This window comes from Suricata suricatta, chromosome 10, assembly GCF_006229205.1.
Source record: "Suricata suricatta isolate VVHF042 chromosome 10, meerkat_22Aug2017_6uvM2_HiC, whole genome shotgun sequence".
Classification (NCBI taxonomy): domain Eukaryota; kingdom Metazoa; phylum Chordata; class Mammalia; order Carnivora; family Herpestidae; genus Suricata; species Suricata suricatta.
This window is the reverse complement of record NC_043709.1, coordinates 64,111,011-64,125,188: the sequence shown is the minus strand read 5'-3', so window position 1 is coordinate 64,125,188 and position 14,178 is coordinate 64,111,011.

The window sequence follows — 14,178 nt, the reverse complement described above, 5'->3', positions numbered from 1 at the left end:
AGTAGTCACAAGTTGTTACAGTATTGGTACTTGACCCAATTTATGCCGTGGGAAATATCTGCAGCAGCAAAATAAGGAGAATTGAAGACTGATGTGTGTGGGAAAGATTGCAGAGGGAAGATCCCCTAAGTAGGAGCAGTGTGGTTCTTGAGGTGGGCAGGAGAGACCTATGAAATGAGGGTGGGGGAGGAAGGGGCAGGAATGCTGAGTGGCTGGAGAGGGTGCTGATGGGTATTCAGGTACCAGTCACGCGGCCTATAAGGTTGAGCTGGAAATGGGCCAGTCCTCATAAGGAAGGGAGGAGCCAGTTTTGGTGCTTGGGTGCTGGCCTGAGTGGGACAAGTGGGAGGGAAGGGGCTGGTACCCAGCTGCTCGTGTGATCACCTTTGCTCGGTGACTGCCCATATTCCAGGGGGGCTCAGTTGCCTTCTTTATTTTCCGCACTGGGGTTTTCACCCCTGACACACCGCTCACTTCCGCCCCCTTACTGTTTGAGGAGAGCATCTAATAAATAAGCATGTTCTATCCGGGAGCGCTGTGCAAGATGTTTCAGCTTGGTGCTCCACCAGGGCCTCACAGCTTTTATCCTGAGAGCCGCCACTGTCGTGCCCATCAGGACACGGCCCAGCCCAGCCCCAACCTTGAGCACAAAGGCAGCTATTGCTACTTATCTGATGGGCCAGATTTCTCCAGAGACCAGAGCATGGGGGGTCTGGGATAAAAATGAACCTTGGAAAGGCCAGGCAGCTTGGCCACCAGAAGGGCACTGGGAGATTTTCCCAATTTAGGAAATGTGCCAATTGCCACAGAGCACTGGAGGAAACTGGACGCTCGCAAGGGAGGAGTGGATTTACATCATCCAGCTTCAGCCAAGCGTGACCCCTCATGGAACCTGAGAGGTCCCCCTGTAAGCCAGCGTTTCCCAAGCAGAGTGTCCTGAGAATGGGGTTTAGGGGTTACCAGGTCTTCAAAACAGCCCGGTGAAACCTGAAGACCATGGGGCCAATCCCCCCTGGCCAGGAACGACCCCTCTAATGACCCCAATAAGCCTTTACAGATAAATTATTTTCTGCATGTGACAAGACGAAAAAGGTTGGACACCTTTAAGTAGCCACAATGGTGTGGGGGTGAAAGAAGGTGAGAGAAGATTTTAGTTGAGAAAAAATATTCCAGTAGGATGGAACCTGGGGAATTGGAAGAACAAAGTCCCAGTGGTTGGGGAGGAATCTGTCCTTGCAATGCTGACTCTTTTTCCCTCCTCTGTTGGTGAGAGAGAGTGAATAGAAGTTAGCCCGCAGCAAGAACAAATATACCCCAAGGTCTAGGTCACTGCTTTGTGGCTGACAATCATCTGATCTGCCCTTGAGCACAAATGGAAAGTCTGAACTCAGATCGCTGCTGTGGTTGACGCTTCTGAGGCTTGATGGGGATAAATGGAGAAAGCCTAAGAGTGCAGGCTTCGAGATTGGCTGGGTCCCCAGACTCTGGCTCTGTGGACAGAGGCCTTAGGCTGCCTTCACCTGACTTGACCAGAGGAGCAGACTGCTGCCCCCTGGAGGCTTCGGGCCACTGCAGGCCTAGTGGGCCCAGGCATAGCTGCTTTGTTTGAGCCTGGGTGAGGAGGAGAGAATGGCTGTGAGGGACCTGCACGGGCTGTCTAACTCGTCCTGTTTGCGAAGCAGCTGGCTAATGCCTCTGCTCCAGGGGGAACCTGTCAAACAGACCAGTGCTGGTCCAGAGGTGGCCAAGTGGGTTCGAGTGTGGAGAGAGCCTCTCTCAGGCCTCTGACTTCTGGAAGATGTGTGGCAACCCTGAATGGGGCTCTGGGAGGAAGGGGAGGCCCTATCAGAGTAGGAATGTTTTACAACCTTCACAACACCCTTCGAGGTGCTGTTGTTACACCTGTTTCCACAGCCAAGGAAGCTGAAACTCAGAGAGCTTAAGTATCTAGCCTAAGGCTACAGAGCAAGTGGCCAAACTGAAATTTGACCCCAGAACTCTGACTCCAAAGCCCTTGCTCACTCCAGTAGCCTCCCAGAGAAACATGCCGGCAGTGTCTCCAGATCTGGAGGACAAGGGCCATATCCTGGGTGGTGTGGGCCTGACACCCGTGCACGGAGCCCTGGCTAGAGCCGCAGTTGCAGAAGGGTGATCTTGTCATGCTACCAATTGTCAGATCGCTTTCTAGGAGCCCCATGCCAGGGCTCAGCGGCAGCAGGAAAGTCCAGAGGGGCAAAGGCCCACTATCCAGGCTGTCGCTTCCCTAGTGAAGGGGCTTTGTTTTCGCCCAGGCCTCCCTCTAAACTCAGTGAACCCATTCTCAGATCATGGAGACACAGTGTCTTCACTGTAGCTGTGTGGACTCCTCTGACGAGACACCAGCCGCTGTGCAGACGGGACAGCTCCTGGCCAGAGCCTGGGGACCAGGGTGGCCAGCTGTGGCAGAGATGACCCAGGCAGATGGTCCCCAGAGCCCAGTGCTATCTGGGACACATGGGGGCAGCACGAGGTGAAGGGAATATAGACCCAGTGTGTAGGGGTGGGGAAGGTTCCCACCACCCTCCCATGGAGGAAGTCCTCTGTGCTGAATCTCATTAGCCTGTCACTGTCCCATTCGTTCAAGAGCCTGGTGTCTCTGAGTTTGCCAGTCCTGAGCAGGTTCCGGGAAAGCGGTCTTTATGTCCTTCACCGTTCCCTCTGACTCTGCAGCAGCAGAGACTCTTACTTACTTACTAGAGGCATGTCTTCTTGAGTCCTAATACGAGAAAGTTTTTTGTTTTTTAAGTTTCTTTATTTAGAGAGAGAGCATGAGCAGGGGAGGGGCAGAGAGAGAGGGAGAGAGAGAGAATCCCACGCAGGCCCCTCGCTGTCAGCACAGAGCCAGACTCAGGCTCCAACTCACACACTGTGAGACCATGACCTGAGCCCAAATCCAGAGTCCGCTCAACTGACTGAGCCACCCAGGCACCCGCAGAGCAAGCTTTAAAGCACTTATCTCACCAGCAGAATTCTTTCTCATTCTTTTTAAAATGAGAATGGAATATAAAGCTTTCCTAATTACACAAGAGTTTTGTCTACATTCACAAATTAGTTTAATTCACTAAGGGTGGGTAGGTGGGTGCAAATTCAGGCTCACTGTCGTTGCCCTTCACCTCCCTCCCCACACTCTGTTCTTATCAAATATCTCATTTGGCTCACAGGAGACGTCTAGCCTGACAGTAAACTAATACTAAAATGCTCTTGGCAAAGGTGATCAGATCCGATTATAGTATTATAACAACCATTTCTGTTTTTAAGCTGAACTTGTTTTCGGAGAACCTAATTGGTGCAAGTCTCTGTGCTGGATACTACAGGGAATGTATGAGGCTTTGTTGTCTTCCCTGCCCCCCCCCCCCCGCTCCCCGACTGTAGAAACAGATCACGTAGGCACAACCCTAATTCAAGGCAGTGCATGCTACGTGTCTGAAGAGATTGTCACATGTGGCGGCCATGATGGCCATGGGCAAAGCCATCCCAGCTGGTCGTTTTACCTGCCAACACAACCTGGTTCTTTTTTTTTAAATTTATTTTAAAAAGTATAATTCTCTTAATATCTATTTTTGAGGGAGTGACAGAGTGTGAGTGGGGGAGGGGCAGAGAGAGACGGAGACACAGAATCCAAAGCAGGATCCAGGCTCTGAGCTGTCAGCACAGAACCTGACCCAGGGCTCAAACCCATGAACTGTGAGATCATGACCTGAGCTGAAGTCAGACACCCAACCAACTTAGCCACTCAGGGCCCCTAATACAACCTGGTTCTGTTCAGGTGTTGGGCACCCGTGTGCAGCAGGGGAAGCTGGGCCTCTCCACCACCAGAGCGAATCTGAGTCTAAACTGATCAGGGTGATTCCAGTTCTCTCGCCAGGGATTGGTTAGGCAGCAGCATGAGCCGCAGTTATGGAAATGAGAGGTGAGGTAATGTCTGCAGTTGGGGGTTGGGGGGAAGATGTTCTTAGAAAAATTTCTGTGCTCTCCAAAAGGAATGCAGGGAAAGGATTTTCTGTCTTGCAATGTCTGGATGTAATTGTGTGAGCTCGTGATGCCTGACGGTGCTGCCGTCATCTTATGACCATGAGGGGACAAACATGAGGACACAAGCTAACACTGAGTGTGACAGAGCAGAAAGATGCAAAGAACCTGGGTTCTTGATGGGACGTCGAGCCCCTGAACTAACCAGCCTCAAAACTTCTCTGCCTCTTGTTTTCTCATTATGTGAGATTAAAAGTCCCTGACTGTCCAGGACATTTTGGGTTGGGTATTCTATTGCTTCCTGCCAAAATCATTCTAAATAATGTTAGAGCCTTATGCAGGGGTGCCTGGCTGGCTCAATGGGTAGAGCATTAGAACATATAACCTTTTTTTATTATTTTAATTTTCATTTTAGGGGGGTGCAAGGGGGCAAGGGGCAGAGAGAGGGAGAGAGAATCCCATGAGGGGTGGAGAAAGAGAGAGAAGTGGAGCTCACCGGAAGCAGGGCTTGAGCTCACCTGAAGAGGGCCTCATGCTCCCTGAAGTGGGACTCGAACTCATGAACCTTGAGATCATGACCTGAGCCAAAGTCAGAGGTTTAACCAACTGAGCCACCCAGGTGCCCTCTAACTTCTTAATAGGAGTGTATTAGACTGTGATTTTTTTTCTAAGTTGAACCCTCTTTATTCTAATAATTGTTGATTGCAAATGGTGGGGGTTAGGAGTGATGGGGGTCCAGAGCCGACAGCCAAGAAAGAATTCTTGGTATGTCTTCAGTGCAAAAGGGTGATAATATTCAAGCATAGGGACAAGACCCGTGGGCCGAAAGAGCTGCCCCAGCATGTAACTATTGATCTCAGGGTTGTGAATTTGAGCCCCATGGTGGGTGTAGAGCCCACTTAAAAATTTTTAAAAAGCCTTGTGCAATAGTTCATAGAAAGTTTTGGTAAAATGATGAATAATAAAAGTATTAAGATCCTTTTAAATTTGTGTATCTCTTTTCCAGTGCGGACATAGACCTGAGAGAGCAAAGTGACTCTATGCCCCCTTCCTTTCCTCAGCTTTGGCCTCCCTCTGCCTGCAGCTCCTAGTCAGCCACACTGCCTGCTTCTTCCTTCTGGGAGTCTTGGCTGAACTTAAAACAGTAAATTGAAAGCACACAGAGAACATCTGCAGGTTTGGAAAATACACCTGCTCTTCTTTTTTTTTTAATGTTTATTTATTTTTGAGAGAGAGAGAGAGAGAACATGAGGAGGGGAGGGCCAGAGAGAGAAGGAGACACAGAATCTGAGCAGGCTCCAGGCTCTGAGCTGTCAGCACAGAGCCGGACACGGTGCTTGAACTCACAGACCAGGAGGTCATGACCTGAGCCGAAGTCAGGTACCTGACTGACTGAGCCACCCAGGCGCCCCTGCCTTCTCTCCTTTTACGTGCAACCGTGAATGGAGCCGTAGTCTGATTTGCTGGCGGTGTTGAGGAGCAAGGAGGCCCACTCCGGGAGAACCCCCTCCCTGCAGGAAGCCCAGCCCGAAGATTCTGAGTGATCCCAGGCAGGGCAGTCCCAAAGCTTCCAGAGCCTAAGGAGCTTTAGCCTGATGCCTGGGACAAGAACCAAACCAGATTCTGAGGGCTCCAGGGTATGTACCTAGGGATCACTCCACCAGTTGTTCCCCTGCATGGAGGCCCTTGGGTCCTCAAGAGGACAAAGCCTGTGAGATTCTTTCACCTTTTCTGGCCTACTTGGTTTCCTCTATTCTTTCTCCTTTCTCTGCCTCACCCTTCCTCTTCTCTCTCCACTCCCATTTCTCCCTTCCCTCTCGCTCCCACTTATCTCCTCCTTTCCCATCTCCATTTTCTCCGTCACCTGCCTTCCCTTAAGCCAGGGGTCAGCACAGCAGTGTGCTGCAGAGAGGATTCACGTAGGAAGGGACAAACTTCTTTTCCTTCTTCTCCTTCTTCTCCTTTTTTTCTTCTTCTTCTTCTCCTCCGCCTCCTCCTCCTCCTCCTTCTTCTTACTGTACAAATAATATTTTATTTCTTCCTCAGATTGCTAGTAACATTGTTCATTTTTGTGAAAATTCCCCTTGCCACATCATGAGAACCTGTAACAGACACTGGTAACAGCCCTCGCTGGCTGGGAGCCCCACGGGCTCCTGAAGCCAGGAGCTCAGACCACCTGGGACCAGAGCCTGTGTGGCCTGCAGGCAGAGGGCAGGCAGGGCAGTTTGTCAGGTATCAGACTCTTTGAACTTGACTGTTCAGCTGTCACTAGGCTTCTCCCTGTAGGAGGTAAGGGGAGATGGATGGCAGAGCGTCACGGTCTGATCGCAAAGAAAGAGCCTCCTAGTGGCAGCCTGATGGGCAGGAGCCCCTGTCATGTCTCATTTCGGCACGTGCACCTGTGCCAGCTTGTGCCTGGTCAGAAGGGGTAATCAGGGCTCCTCTAGCCCGGGGCGGGATCCAGGGTCCTACCCCCTCATCCCCATGGAATTGTAAGTACTGCTCAGCGCCTTCTTGAGGAAGGTGGGGGAGGAGTGCTGGGCATCCCAGAGGTTCCCCTCCAACTCTAACCTTCTGCATTTCCAGACTGAAGGGCTCACAGAAATTGTGTGGAGGGCGGAGTTTGCCAGGTGGGCCAGCAGAAAGTCTACACCTCCTTTTGGGTAATCTGAGTCAACAGAGTTGGTGTTTAGGGAGGAAATCACTCTCCTCCTTGGACCGCCTGACTGTAGTCTCCTCTGAAAACGGATCCTTCGACTGCAGATGAGATCACGTGTGTGTTCCTGCCCTGGCTCCCTCCTGAGACGGGGCCCTGCTTTCCCCACCGTCCTCATCTCTGTACAGGCGCTGCTGCTCCTTCACTCCGGAGGATCCTGGCACATCACCCAAGGAAGGGGCAGCAGAAAGCTTCTGGGGAGCAGGGCTCTGAGACCCACCAGGATCTTTAATAATCGCTTCTTTTATTCCCCGAGTCCCCTACCTAGCAACATGTATGCTTGGAAAACATGTCAGATATTACTTAATCCAACCCCTTTCTTTAACCGATGTGGAAGGCAAGTCCCAGGGACTGACCTAGGCCTGGGACCAGGTGTCTTGGTTTGTGGGTAGGTAATCTTTCTGTGCAACATGAGCCATCTTTTTTTAAATGTTTATTTATTTTTGAAAGAGAGAGAGAGAGCACACACACACAAGTGGAAAAGGGGTAGAGAGAGAGGAAGACCCAGAATCTGAAGCAGGCTCTAGGCTCTGAACTGTCAGCACAGATCCTGATGCAGAGCTTGAACCCACAAACCACAAGATCATGACCTAAGCCAAAGTCAGACCGTTAACGAACTGAGCCACCCAAACACCCCAATTTTTGAGAGGGGGGCAATGCGTGAGCAGGAGAGGGGCAGAGAGAGAGGGAGCACAATCTGAAGCAGGTTCTCGGCTCTGAGCTGTCAGCACAGAGCCCAATCCGAAGCTTGAACTTATGAATCGCAAGATTATGACCTGAGCTGAAGTCGGAAGCTTAACGGTCAAAGCCACCCAGGTGCCCCCCAACACAAGCCATCATTAAGTGTGAACCCCCCTGCCTAGCTTTCCTGGCCCCCAAAAACCAGTCCTGCCTACTCAGGATGCCCACGGCTGTACCACAACCCTCTTCAGCCCTTGTCAGGCTGCTCTCACGAGGGCTCTGTTCTCCATCATGTTCCCTGGAGGTTAGCTATCCAAATCCCAGCCATCCCTCAAGGCCTTAGAATCAAATCAGCACAGAATGTTCTTAAGGATCATGCTGTTGAACCAGAGCAGGAGACTTGTTCAAGACTACGGGGCTCGGGGCGCCTGGGTGGCTCAGTCGGTTAAGCCTCCGGCTTCGGCTCAGGTCAGATCTCACGTTCGTGGGTTCGAGCCCCGCGTCAGGCTCTGTGCTGACGGCTAGCTCAGAGCCTGGAGCCTGCTTCCAGTTCTGTGTCTCCTTCTCTCCCTGACCCTCCCCCTCTCATGCTCTGTCTCTCCTGTATCAAAAATTAATAAAAAACATTAAAAAAAATTAAAAAAAAAAAAGACTACGGGGCTCGTTATCAGCTGGCCAAGGAAGTACCCCGGCCTTGACCTCCTTCATCCTTATACGCAGGGTGGCCCTGTCTCCTCCCCAGACCGGGACCTACTTATCAGTGAATGACCTACCAATTGTAAACTGACTCTGAAAGGCATTGAGCCCAGGGGGGAGCTGCTAGGATCTGAGGTAAGTTCAGAATATTGCACACACCCATGTGTGATTGACAAGGCCAACTCCACGGGAGACCGTAGACTGAGGGGAGGGGAGTTGCTGCTCCAGGGTCTCTCCAACTGTGGAGCGCACACCCTCTGCCTGCGACGGGGAGAAATTCTCATCAGGCACAGTCTCATTACAAGAGTCCCCAGAATCAAGAGGAGGCCAAGCTGAGAAGCCCAGTTTCTATTCTGATAACCAGTGTGACCAACTGTCCAACAGCTCCTTCTCAGTCTCACTCACCCAGTAACTAGAGCCTCTGCCTTGTACCACAAGGGCGTCAAAGATAAGACTGACCCATTAGAGAGAAGGCCTGGGATGTCATGACATTTCACTCCTAAATGCCCCTGTGGGCGCCTCCTGAGAACTAGGACTTTCCCTTACACAACTATATTCCCATCTTCACAGCTAGAAGCAAAATAATCATTCCATAGCCTGTAATACAAAAAATTACCCCAGTAGTGCTTTTCCCCCCTCTGAATCTGGGACCCAGTCTAGGTTTGTACGTTGCATTTAGTTGGTATAGCTCTTGGTCTCTTTTTTGGTCTAGAACAATTTCCCACTGTAGTGGGTTGGATGGTGGCTCACCAAAAAGATATGTCGACATCCCAGAACCTGTGGCGGTGACCTTATTTGGAAGAAGGGGCTTTGCAAGATGTAGTTAAGGATCTTGAGATTATCCTGGATTAACCGGGCCCCCAAATCCTATGGCAAGAAAGAAAAGAGGAGACATAGACACAGAGGAGAAGGCCAAGTGGAGACAGAGGCAGAGATTAGAGATGCAGCCACAAGCCAGGGAACACAAGGAACCACCATGAGCTGCAAGAAGCAAGGAAGGATTCTCCCCAACAGCCTTTGGAGGAACAGCCCTCCCACCATCTTGATTTTGGACGTCCAGCCTCCAGAACTGTGAGAATGCATTTTTGTTGTTTTAAGCCACCAAGTTGTGGTAATCTCTTGACATCCCTAGGAAATTCATATGCCCACCTTTAAAAAAATGACACTGACTTTTTAGAGTCTAGAATTGTTGTATTACCAAATGTCCCAATTCTGAAATTGTCTTCAGGTTGACCTTTTAAAGCCATAAATCAGATCAAGTCATTCCCCTGCTTAAAACCCTCCAATGGCTTTTCATAGCATTAAAACAAAATAAGCTATAAACTCTTTACTCTGATTTGCAAAGCCCTACGTGCCCTGACTCCCTCCCGCGCCTCTAACCTCACCTCCCCCCCCCCACTCCTCACTCACCTCCCTCCAGCCTCACCGACCTTCCTCTGATTCCTCAGACATGCCAAGCTCATCCCCACCTCCCTTCTTATGCTCTGGCTCTTCCCTCTGCCCAGGTGACAACCAAATACAATTCTTGATCTTTGATCCCAGATTGGGGGAAAGGGCTATGAAGGACATCATTGAGATAACTGTGGAAATCTGATTAGGACTGGATATCAGATAATATTGTTGATCTATCAATGTTAAATTTCCTGAGTGGGTTACTAGTCCTGTAGGCAAATGTCTTTGTTCTTAGGTGATGCCTGTTGAAGTATTTAGGGGTGAAATATCATGATGTCTGGAACTTACTTTCAAATTGTGGCAACATATTGACAACTATAAGTCCAGGAGAAGGGTATATTGGTATCTATAGCGATGTTCTTTCAACTTTACTCTGGGATTGAAACCCTTCAAAATAAAATGGGGAAAAAGACGGACAAATTTTTTTTTAATTTTAAAAACACTTAAAGTGTTTTTAAAAATATTTTTAAATGTTTTATTTATTTTTGAAAGAGAGACAGACAGACAGTGTGAGCAGGTGAGCAGGGGAGGGTCAGAGAGAGAGGGAGACACAGAATCCGAAGACAGGCTCCAGACTCTGAGCTAGCAGTCAGCACGAGCCCAACGCGGGGCTCAACTGTGAGATCATGCCCTGTGCCGAAGTCAGATGCTTAACTAACTGAGCCACCCAGGTGCCCCAAGATGGACAATTTAAAGAAAAAAATCTTAATCCAGGAATACTCAATTTTTCATGCACATTAGAAGTCATCTAGGAAGTTTGTTAAAATGCAGATTCTAGAGATTCAGAACATCTGGATGAGGCACTGGGCACTGGAATCTGCTTTTTAACAGTCTCTCAGGTGACTCTGTCAAGCCCCCAGGCCATGGTCTGAAAAGGAAAATTCACTTAGCATTGCACGGCCTCTCCTGTTCTCCAGCTGAGGGATGGCTCGTTGGAAAGGTCAGGAAGGCAGATGGAGACGTGATTTTATTATGGGGCAGGACTGGAGATTGTGAACATGGTAAAAGATGGGCCTGGGGCAGGGGGTAGTGTTTGCAGGTGGAGTACAGAGTTTGCCCTGCTGTCGTGGCTTTTTGCTTGGGGGTGGGGGCTGCTGGGGGCAGTGCAGAGGGGGCTCCTAGAGACCAGGTGAAGAATGGAGTCAGGGCTCTGAACTCCTAATACCAGTGTTGCTGTTCTATTTTACACAACCTTATGAATTTTTTTTAGCTGTAGAAAGAAGGTAAAATAATTGTGAATTCCCAGAATTTCAATGTTGGTAAACCAGCCTGGGGGTCTTCGATGTATTCAGACTGCAGACTTGTCATTCTAGCTTTTGACCAGAAGGTGGCAGCAACACATTTCTCTATTTTCAAGACCACCTATGGGGAAGATTTTTTTTCAGGTGCCTCAGAGTTTCCTTCACAATTTAACCAACACTTATTTGAACTAGATCCTATGCTATACTCCACAGACACAAAGGTGACTAAGACTTGATCCCTTCCCTCAAAGATCATATTGTCAGGGATGAAGGAGTCAGAAATATAAACAGATTAGTGCTAGTTTACTAGCTGTGTGACCCTGGGCAAATTGCTTAACAACTCTGTGCCTGTTTTTTCAACTGTAAAATGGGAATCATATTCGTACCTATATTGTAGGGTGATTGTGAGCATTAGAAATGATAACGTGTGTAAAATGTATACCACATAGGAAATGTTACCTATTACTATATGATACTGTGAGAAAAGCGATGGGATAGAAAAGATGCCCGGAGTACTCCCTAACTGGGCGGAGCAGAGTCCCAGATGGAGGTAATGGGGAAGGGATTCCACTCTGGTGCAATCACTGTGTCAGTGGGGACCCTGTGGCTGGACCAACCTAGGTGACAACCCCGCTTGAGAAGTGTGGAGCTGGACTTCTGGCTAGGAGGCCACAGGCCCAGAGCCCAGAGCACCAGCAGGGCCTAATGAGCCAGGATGTGCCTTCCTGCAGAGGGAGCTGCTGCTAGCTTTAGGCAACCTCACACAGGCAACTTGTCCCTCTGAGCTTCAAGTTCGACCTAAGTGATGTGGAAAGAGGACCACAGAAACCACGGGATGGCGCTGAGTTCCACATCTGGACACTGGAGAGTCATCTGGAAAGTCAGCCATTTCAGGGGCAGCAGGGACTTGGAACTAGGGGTGTAAAGAGGAAGCACTAAGAAGGCAAAGAGATCTTGAGGATGATACTGGACTTTCCCCAGGATGTGGAGTGGAGGCAGAGCCAGTCCTAGACCTCTGGAGGGCAGGGGGGCCCCCGCTGACACTTAGTTACAAGTAATTAGGGTTGTGGCATTGCTCCCCCATGTCTCAGCTTTCTCTCTGTCACATAGGAGGGGAGGAAGGCCATCAACAGTGTTGAGCACCTACTATGAGCCTCATGACATGCTAATTACTTCCTGAACAATATCTCACCTAGATGTCATAATACCCAGCAAGGAAGGTGTCCTTATTCCCATTTTACAGATGAAGAAACTGACACCAAGAGAGGACAAGTAAGTTGCCCAGGGTCATGCAACTAGTAAGTGCCTGGGCTGGTGGCCTGATCTCTTTTTCTGTGACCTTTTCCTTCATCTGACTTTAGCCTCAGCTGCCCACTCCCTTAGAAATGCCCTGGGAATCTTATCCATGAATACCCCAGCTCCAGGATCACAAACTCATGCATCTTGCTCTCTGGAAACAACCCCCGCCCCTCGGTGCCTCTTTCAATTCCTCTGTACTATGACTGTTTTTTGGCCTTGCCTGGCCTTGCCTTTGCTCTCCCCATCTCCCACCCTCTCTTGCCCACACGCCCCTCCTCATCCAGCTTTGAGTCCATGGCCCGTCGTTCAGTAGCACTCTTGCCAGTAACCTAAGCTTCATCGCTCATCTTCCCTGCAAACCTCCGAATGCATCTGACTGTCATTTCTCTCCAAGCTTTCATCGGAGCAGCAGAAGGGGGAGGGGCGATGATACCACCGGCTAATACATACACAGCACATATTCTGTGCCAAGCGCTAAGAGCTTCACATATCTAACTCCGTTGATCCTCCAGTTCTACAAGGTAGGTGCAATTCTTATTGTCCCCATTTATGGATAAAGAAAATGGAGTGGATAGAGGTGAAATCACTCACCCAAACTCAAAAGCACACAGCTAATTGTTTTGAGGAGCCATGATCGAACCCAGGACTGTCCAGAGTCCATGACCTTGAGGAAAGATCAGCGAGGAGGTCCTTGGCTCTGTCCACTCTGGGTTCAGAACTGCTCTCAGCACTAATAGGGACAGTTCAAAAGAAATCCAGAACCTCACTGCATTTGGCAGCTGACAAGATCACTTGAGGGATCAAAAATAATAATAAAACTAACTTACATTTAATCCATTATTATATGTGTCCTAAGTATTTAATTCTCCCCACAACAGTATGAAGTAGAAGTTACAATTGTCCACATTCTATTAGGGGACATGGAAGGACATTATGACAAGCCTAAATTCATACAACACAGAATGTTGGAGTCAGATGGGAAGCTTGGCAGCTGGATGCCAGAGCCCTGGCTCTCTCTGTTTTTAAATTTTTGTAAAGCTTATTTATTTATTTTGAGAGAGACAGAGATAATGTGAGTGGGGGAGGGGCAGAGAGAAAGGGAGAGAGAGAATCCCGAGCACGTTCAACTTGAAGCTTGAATTCATGAACCCACGAGATCATGACCTGAGCTGAAACCAAGAGTTGACCGCTTAACAGACTGAGCCACCCAGGTGCCCCCAGAACCCTGGCTCTTAACAGTGACCCTTTCCTACCTTTCTTCTGGCCTCAAGATCTCCCAGGCCTGGCTAACTCTTTTCTTTTCTTTTTCTTTTCTTTAACTTTCTTCCTTCCCTCCTTCCTTCCTTCTTTCTCTCTTTCCTTCTTGAGAGAGGGAGAGTGGCAGGTAGGTGCAGGGTGGGGCACAGGGGAGCAGGGAGAGAGACTCGCAGAGCCTGATGCAGAGCTCAGTGTAAGGCTCCATCTCATGACCATGAGATCATGACCTGAGCCAAAATCAAAAGTCAGATGCTTAATCTACTAAGCCACCCATGTGCCCCCTGGCTCTCTCTGAGTCAGGAGGAGGAGTCTCCTCTGACTTGCCAGCAGGCCTAGTTCCCCCACCCAGACCCTGACCTTCCTTACTCCCTCCACAGCTCCCAGAGCTCTGCTGAGGAGGTCCCGGTCCCTATTCCTCTGAGGCATCTGGGTCATGAGTTGGGAGCTTAAGCAGCAAAGAGATGGGAACTCCACCTGAAACTCCCTGGACCCAGCCCAAGGGGCCTCTATGCTACTCTCAAAAGCCCAGATCTACCAGCAGCTCCCTACAAAGACAGCCTGGGAAGGACCGGCTCAGACTCCCAGTTTGCTTCCTGTGGACAGCAGGCAGAGGCAGGGCAGGGCCTAGGCTGGAGTTGGTGGGACTCCAGGCCAACGGCAGCTGGGGCTCAGAGCCTAGGGCTGCAGCAGAAAACACCAAAGCTTCCCCAGCACCCCCCTCCAACACACACACATAGCTGCCAAGCCCCCATCCCCAGCCCAGGCTGGACCCTACCCCTCCCCACTCCTAGAAGTCAGGGAGGATGGGAGAGAGGGGACAGGACAGAT